This window comes from Gallus gallus, chromosome 10 (genome assembly GCF_016699485.2).
Source record: "Gallus gallus isolate bGalGal1 chromosome 10, bGalGal1.mat.broiler.GRCg7b, whole genome shotgun sequence".
NCBI lineage: Eukaryota > Metazoa > Chordata > Aves > Galliformes > Phasianidae > Gallus > Gallus gallus.
The window spans coordinates 297,686-305,170 of NC_052541.1; the positions used below are offsets into that span (position 1 = coordinate 297,686).

At 59.1% G+C, this 7,485-nt stretch overlaps 1 long non-coding RNA gene across 2 annotated transcripts; it reads right to left on the minus strand.

Moving 5' to 3' along the window:
- Positions 1-1,992: 1,992 nt before the first annotated feature.
- LOC101748218 lies at positions 1,993-6,843 on the minus strand. 2 transcript variants are annotated; one of them, XR_005862579.2, is made up of 4 exons: positions 6,575-6,843; positions 5,880-6,051; positions 3,978-5,033; positions 1,993-2,129 (listed from the first exon to the last, which is right to left on the minus strand). It is a non-coding gene; the product is annotated as an uncharacterized LOC101748218 (long non-coding RNA). The 2 variants fall into 2 exon arrangements; XR_005862578.1 differs by lacking the exon at positions 1,993-2,129 and having other exon boundaries at positions 3,868-5,033; positions 6,575-6,826.
- Positions 6,844-7,485: the final 642 nt, after the last annotated feature.

Below are 7,485 nucleotides of genomic sequence, written 5' to 3' on the forward strand. Positions count from 1 at the left end.
GGTCACGCAACCCCCCGTTGGGGGAGGGGCTCCCCTAACTGCCACTCTCCAGCTGTCATGGCAGGTAAGGCAGCAGGCTTCCCCTGCTCCCGTGCTTCAGCTGGCCCCAGCGCCCCAGATCTCACCCCTGTAACCCAGACCTCACCCCAGCGCCCCAGATCTCACCCCAGCGCCCCAGATCTCACCCCTGTAACCCAGATCTCACCCCAGCACCCCAGATCCCACCCCTGTAACCCAGATCTCACCCCAGCACCCCAGAGCCCCAGATCCCACCCCTGTAACCCAGATCTCACCCCAGCACCCCAGCGCCCCCGATCTCACCCCTGTAACCCAGATCTCACCCCAGCACTCCAGATCCCACCCCTGGTAACCCAGATCCCACCCCAGCACCCCAGAGCCCCAGATCCCACCCCTCTAACCCAGATCTCACCCCAGCGCCCCCGATCTCACCCCTGTAACCCAGATCTCACCCCAGCACCCCAGCTCTCACCCCTGGTAACCCAGATCCCACCCCAGCACCCCAGAGCCCCAGATCCCACCCCTGTAAGCCCGATCTCACCCCTGTGCCCCAGATCCCACCCGAGCGCCCCAGATCTCACCCCAGCGCCTACTTTGGCCTTTCCCCACAGAGAGAATCCCTCGAGGAGCGCTGACGGTGCCTCTGACACCCGACGCCATTTTCGTTGAAGCGACTGTGCCGCCACCGGACCCCGCCTGGATGCAGCCCACCATCCGCGGACCGATGCCGGTACCACCCCGACCCCTCCCTGTCCCCACTGCCACCTACCTGGCGCCTCAGGCCTCTGTCTGGCCTGGGGTACCAGGTGTCTGGGGACAGGCAGCGCAGCTCCCCCCTGGGGGGCTGCCCCCAACTGTGGGGCTGCACTTGCCCGTGCTGCAGCTGCTACCTGGGGGGCTGCACCCAGGTATGGCTCCCCCCACTGCCCCTGCTCACTGCTGGGGACATCCCCTGCTGGCAGGGACGCTGCTGCCCCAGCAGCCGATGGGGCTGTGGCCTGGGGCTGTGTTCCACGGGGAGCCCCCGCAGCCCGCAGGCACCTGCCTGCCGCAGGCCCCCGGCCGCCCCGGCCCCCCACCAGTTCTTTTGCAGGTACCGTCACTGCAGGAGCAGGTGCTCCCCGTGCCCTGCACCCTGCCCGCCACCTGGGAGCCACCGATGGAGCCCTTTCAAGACGCCGTGGTGCTCACGGAGGACCAGGGGCACCCAGCGCCCACCGACGTGTGCCCCCATCCCGCCACGGCTCAGCTCGCCTGCAGCGCTGCGACGCTGGAATCAGGCGGTGAGTCCAGGGGCTGCAGAGCGGGTGGCAGGCTGTCCGCACCGGGTGGCTGTGGGAAAGCTGCCACTGCCCCACTGGGGATGTCCTTGCTTTCCCAGCAGTGACAACGAGCGCAGACATCCCGGAGGACATCGCGGACATCCATGATCTCCTGGCATGGCTCAACGACGGTGAGTTTGGGGGCAGCAGAGCTGGCGGGGGTCGTTGGCACCCAGTGGGTGTGGGAAAGAAAGCTGGCATTGCCCCACCGGGGATTTTCTTCCTTTTCCAGAAGTGACATCCAAGACAGGCATCCTGTACGACACCGCAGACATTGATGACCTGCTCACGTGGATCAACAATGGTGAGTCTCTCTCTGAGGGGCAGCAGAGCTGGTGGGGGGGTGTCTGCACTGAGTGGGCGTGGGAAAGCTGGCATTGCCCCGCTGGGGATTTTCTGCCTTTTCCAGAAGAGACACCCAGCACCGACAGACTTGACAACGATGTGGAAATTGACAATTTGCTCACCTGGATTGACGGTGAGACTGTGGTCTGCAGAGGTGACGGGTGGGTGCCTGCACCGAGCGGGTGTGGGAAGACTGCCATCATCGTTCGGGGGGATGTTCTTGCTTTTTCAGAAGCGGCGAGTGCTCTGGAGGTCCCCCAGCACAACCAGGACCTGCCCGGTGTCACAAGAGAGGGGACCAAAGACACTGCGAACAGCTGCCAAATGGAAGAGCTGATGCAGTGCATCACTGCCACGGAGCCACTGAGCCCAGATGTCTCCAGCAGCCTCGACTCCTCTTCTTCCATCACAGAGCACTCTGACTCCTCCAGGGCCAGCAGGGAGCTGAGCAAAGAGACACAACCTGAACCAGGGCTCCTCAGCAACTCGCTCTGCTGGCAGCCAGCATCCCCGGAGCTGCCCGTGCCGACGCCCCTGGCTGCCCCTGCGCCTCCGTCGCCCCGCACCGCACATCTGATGGAAGAGGCGCGGCGGAGGCAGCCCCGGGTGGTTCTCACCCGCCTGGCACTGCCGCCCCCCCTGGCTGCCCCCACACCCCTGTTGCCCCACACAGCACATCTGATGGAAGAGGCGCAGCGGAGGCAGCCCCGGGTGGTTCTCGCCCGCCTGGCACTGCCACCCGGATGCATCTCCTGCCGGGTGGCAGACAAGCACCACGGGGACAGCACCGAGCCAGCCAAGCACCCTGTGCCTCCTTTCACGCAAAGTGGACAGGTCATGGAACGGGTGCAGCGGAGGCAGCCCCACGTGGTTCTCGCCCGCCTGGCCCTGCCACCCGGATGCATCTCCTGCCGGGTGGCAGACAAGCACCATGGGGACAGCACCGAGCCAGCCAAGTGCCCAGCGCCCGCCTGCACCACCACAAAAGGCAACAGCACCGGGCACGTCCCAGCCAGAAAGAGGAAGCTGCCGCGGGGCCAGGATGTTCCAGGCCACAAACACCGGCGCTAGGCGAAGCTGGCTGTGTCAGCACGGCGCGCAGCAGGAGGACTCGGTGCCCATCACAGCCCAACAGGCGCTCGAGAGGGAGCGTGCCAAGAAACCGGCCCACTTGGTGTAGCAGGAGACGTGGCCATAGCCGACAAACACGGCTCCCTGTAGCCCTGGGCTCCTCGCTGGCCCCCACGATGCCCAGAGAGCAGCGGCAGTGTTCCGGGGGCACCAGCACTGGCCCCAGCCTTCCCCCTCCAAACCTGGGCTGTCCACAAACGGCATCTTGGGCTGGGGCAATGCGGGACTCTGAAGCTGATGGACCGCAAAAGTGTTGGACTGTCAAAGCTTTGGGCTGGGAAATGTTGGCTGGGGGGTGGGAAATGGTTGGGGGGTGGGAATTACTGGGGTGGCAAATATTAGGGTGGGGGGTGGTTGTGGGGTGGGGAACTGTTGGTGTGGGGAATGGGTGGGGGGAGGGAATTTGGGGTGGGAATTCTTTGGGTGGGAACTGAGGGTGGGAATCCTTGGGGTGCTGGGATCTTTTTGGGGTTGGAAATGAAAGGGCTGTACTGTGATATTGTTGGGGTGGGAATCTGGGGTGGGGAATGGGTGGGGGGAGGGAATTTGGGGTGGGAATTCTTGGGGCGCTGGCATCTTTTTGAGGTTGGAAATGAAATGGCTCTACTGTGATATTGTTGGGGTGGGAATTTGGGGGGTGGGGAACTGCTGGGGTGAGAAATGGCTGCCGTGGGAGATGGTTGGCATCAAAAAGGATTGGACTTCGTGACTGCTGGCATTGGAGATGTGGGGAGGGGGAGGGAATTTTGTGGGGTGGCAATTCTGGGTGGGAAATTGTACTCTGATCATGTTGCACTCCGAAATTGTTGGAATTTGGAGGAAGGAATTATTGGGGTGGGAATCTGGGGGGCTGGGAAGTGTTTTGCAGAGGGAGGGAACTATTGGTGGGAGGGAGCCGGGGGCGGGGGGGGGGCGGGGGGGGGGAAGGTGAGAAATTGATTGCGGGGTGGGAGCTGGGGGGTGGGAAATTAATTAGAGGGTGGGAATTTTAGGGGGTGGGATCAGAAATAATTGTCAGGGTGGGAAATGGTTGGGAATATCTACTGTCATTTATTTGCTGTTTTGTACGTTCAATTATTAAATGCTTGGCGTTCACTTTCCTACACCTCTGCCTGCAGTCGTTTGTGCAGCACCAAAGCCCTCCCAGGTCCCCGTGCCCACCTCTGGGGATGCTGGGGTGGCTGCAGCGAGCCAAGAGCTCCTCCAGTCTGAACATCTCCATCACCATCGCTGCTGTCAACGTCTCTGTTGCCTTGTTTTGTTCCTGGGGAAGGCGACGGTCACGTGCTGAGCAGTGCATGTGTTGAACTGGGGGCACTGGGCACTACTGGAGGCACTGGGAAGTCCACTGGGGGGCACTGGGAGGCTACTGAGGGCCGCATACAGCACTGGGGTGGCTCCAGGCAGCACTGGGGGGCACTGAGTTTGCACAAGGAGACTGGACAATACTGGGAGACAACGGGAGCTTAGTGGGGAACTGCAAAGAGCAGCAGGGGGCACTGGAGAGCTTTGGACAGCACTTGCAGGGTGGGAGGAGGTTCCCACAGTACCCGGGCGGCACCTTTTAACCTCATTAATTTGCTGTTCTACAACATCTCACCCACGGCATTAAGCAATCCATTTCTTCCATGGGGGAGGCTTTCTCCTTGGGGCTGACCCCCCCCCAGCGCCGCTTGGCTCTGCCCTGGGCACTGTGTTCCACACATTCCCACCCTGATGCTGTCACTCAGTGACACATTTGTCACCGACAGACTCCCCGTGGGTCCTGAGGTGGGCTGGGGGGTGTCCTGTGAAAGCAACCCCAGTGACAGCCCCCAGCCCTAGAAGGCACAGATCCTGGAAAACCACCTTTAATGCTGCCAAAATCAGCTTCATCTCATCACCCTGGGACTCCATTTGGGGGCTCTGTGGAAGCTTCCCCTGTTTCAAGCTGGTGCTACCCCGTGCTTGTTGACGATGCTTCATGCTCTGGCATACACGCCTGCAGAGGTTAAATCTGCTCTGCACCCTCGCTTCAAGTCAGACCTTTTTCAACGGGTTCAAATATTCTCCCAAGTAGAAAACCAAAGGGACGTTCCAGCGGAAGAGCACAAGCAGGAGGAGCCTCACGCATTGCTGCTCCCAGGACCCACAGCACTCATTTTTCCCTGCCTGCACAACGCTTCTTTGTCTGCCCACGCACTCCTGGACTGGCTGAACAGAGACCTTCGACTGGAACTCAAGAGCAGAATGAAAGATTATGGTTTGTGGAAGAGTAGTCAAGCTACTTATGATGATTACAGGTACGTAGCAAAGCTGTGCAGGAAGAAAATTAGAAAAGCCAAAGCACAGCTAGAACTGAGCTCGGACAGTAAGGTGAAGGACAACAATGAATATTTCTATAAATACATCAACAGCAAGAGGAGGGCAAGGGAGAATCTCCATCCCTTGTTGGACGCCGAGGGCAACTTGGTGACCAAGGATCAGGATAAGGCTGAGGAACTTAATGCCTTTGTTGCCTCAGTCGCTAATAGCAAGACTTGTTACTCCCTGGGAAAAAATCCCCCGTGCTGGTAGATAAGGATGGGGAACTGAATAGGCCCTGCATTATCCACAATGAGATGATTTTGGACCTGCACCGAATGCTGGATGCTCGAGTTCACGGGGCCAGATGGACTGCACTTTGGAGTGCTGAGGGAGTTGGTGGATGTGGTTGCCAAGACACACGCCATCGTCCTTCAGCAGTCCTGGCTAAATGGAAACATGCAGGTGGACTGGAGACTGGCAAATATGACGCACATCTTCAGAAACGGCCAGAAGATGAGCATGGTAGCTACAGACCTATCAGTCTTACCTCAGGGCCAGGATAGCTTATGGAAAGGATAATGTTGAGATTAATTAAAGGTCAACTAGGGGATCGGGCCCAGTCAGAATGGGTTTACGAATGGTAGATCCTGCTTGACAAAATAACTTGCCCCACGCCACCAATGCCACAGGAGACTCCAGGAGCAGAAGATCCGGTGGAGGGAGGAAGCAGGGGCAGCTGGGCCTGCTGTGCACATATACTGACAGACATACAGATACCTTGTCACTGCTCTTCTGCCTCCACGTTTCTGGAGTACTGGGAGTTTTGTCTTCACACAGGAACTCCGCCAAGCCTGTATGTCCAGAGCTGCATTTTCCAGTCCATGGCACCTTGATCCCAGGACGTGCTCCGCCACGTGCTTCTAGGACATGAACATTTGCACAAAGGCCCCTGAAAGTAAAAGCATCCCGGCAGGTTTGCACTGCTCCCACACTCCTCAGCGCTCTCTCTAAAATCTCACACAACACAGACTCTCTCAGACTCTTGACTGCAGCCCAATAGCACAGGATCTCCCCTCTCACTTTATGAGAGAAGAGGCCATAGTTTGTCTTTCTTTTTCAGCTTTGCAGATACCACCAGGCAAGAACTGGCTTTCCCACCCTGCAGCCAGGAATGCTCCAACCTGAGGGGTGAGTGGCTGTGAGAGGAACGTCTCTGCGGAAGCGCAGCTCATTCCTCCCCTCTGACAGGGCCAGAAGGCATGAGACAAAAGAGGAAAGCACAGTGCGTCTGCATTTCCCTCGTGGCTCTTATTTCCTGCGTTACGGTGGGAAACGAGCTGAGCCGCTGTGCCTCTCCATTATGCTTAGCTCTGCAGCTCTGCCATCATCTTTAGACTCAGCTGTTCCTGTGCATAATGCTCCACACAATCACCCTGCAGAGCCCAAAGCCCTGCCTGGCTGCTGTCACTCACCTGGAGGTTGCAGGGTGCTGTGCCTCCTGCCTGTACCTGCTTCTAGGTGTCGCTTGCAAGACATTGAGAGTCCACCTGGTTGGAACTGCGGTCAACAAACACAAACGTGAAACAAGTAAGAAGGGATTCTTTTGTTTCACAGGCTTTCACCTTTGTTAAAACATGGTCTGCTGCGGAGCACAGCTGGAAGCGTTTCACCTGTGCAGAAAAGGGGTGGAGCCTGGTCCCAGCCCCCCCTAACCTCATTTAAGGGCTGGCTGTCTAAGGGGAAGAATCTCTACTGGGAGATCTGCTCTCTGGTAATACCTTCTGAGTCCTGCTCTTCAGAAAGGGGTCTTTCTTTACTAGCTTGAGTCCTTCACTATTCTTGGGAAAATTAAAACACAGTAAAGCAGCTCTATCTGCCACTACCTTTCACTACGGTTACCATTTTAGGTTATGGTTAAAGGTTGAACTTGAGAGTTGGACTGCTGCCACAAGGCTCTGGCTGTGCCGGGCCTCCCTCCGGACTAGGCCCCAAAGCAGCCCCAGCTGAGCCTGGTCCTCCTCCAGCCTGGGCCCCAAAGCAGCCCCAACTGTGCCAGGCCCCCCTCTGGACTAGGCCCCAAAGCAGCCCCAACTGAGCCTGGTCCTCCTCCAGCCTGGGCCCCAAAGCAGCCCCAACTGTGCCAGGCCCCCCTCTGGACTAGGCCCCAAAGCAGCCCCAACTGAGCCTGGTCCTCCTCCAGCCTGGGCCCCAAAGCAGCCCCAACTGTGCCAGGCCCCCCTCCGGACTGGGCCTCAAAGCAGCCCCAACTGTGCCAGGCCCCCCTCCGGACTGGGCCTCAAAGCAGCCCCAACTGAGCCTGGTCCTCCTCCAGCCTGGGCCCTGAGGCCCTGGCTCTGCCTGGGCCCCCTCCAGACTGGGCCCA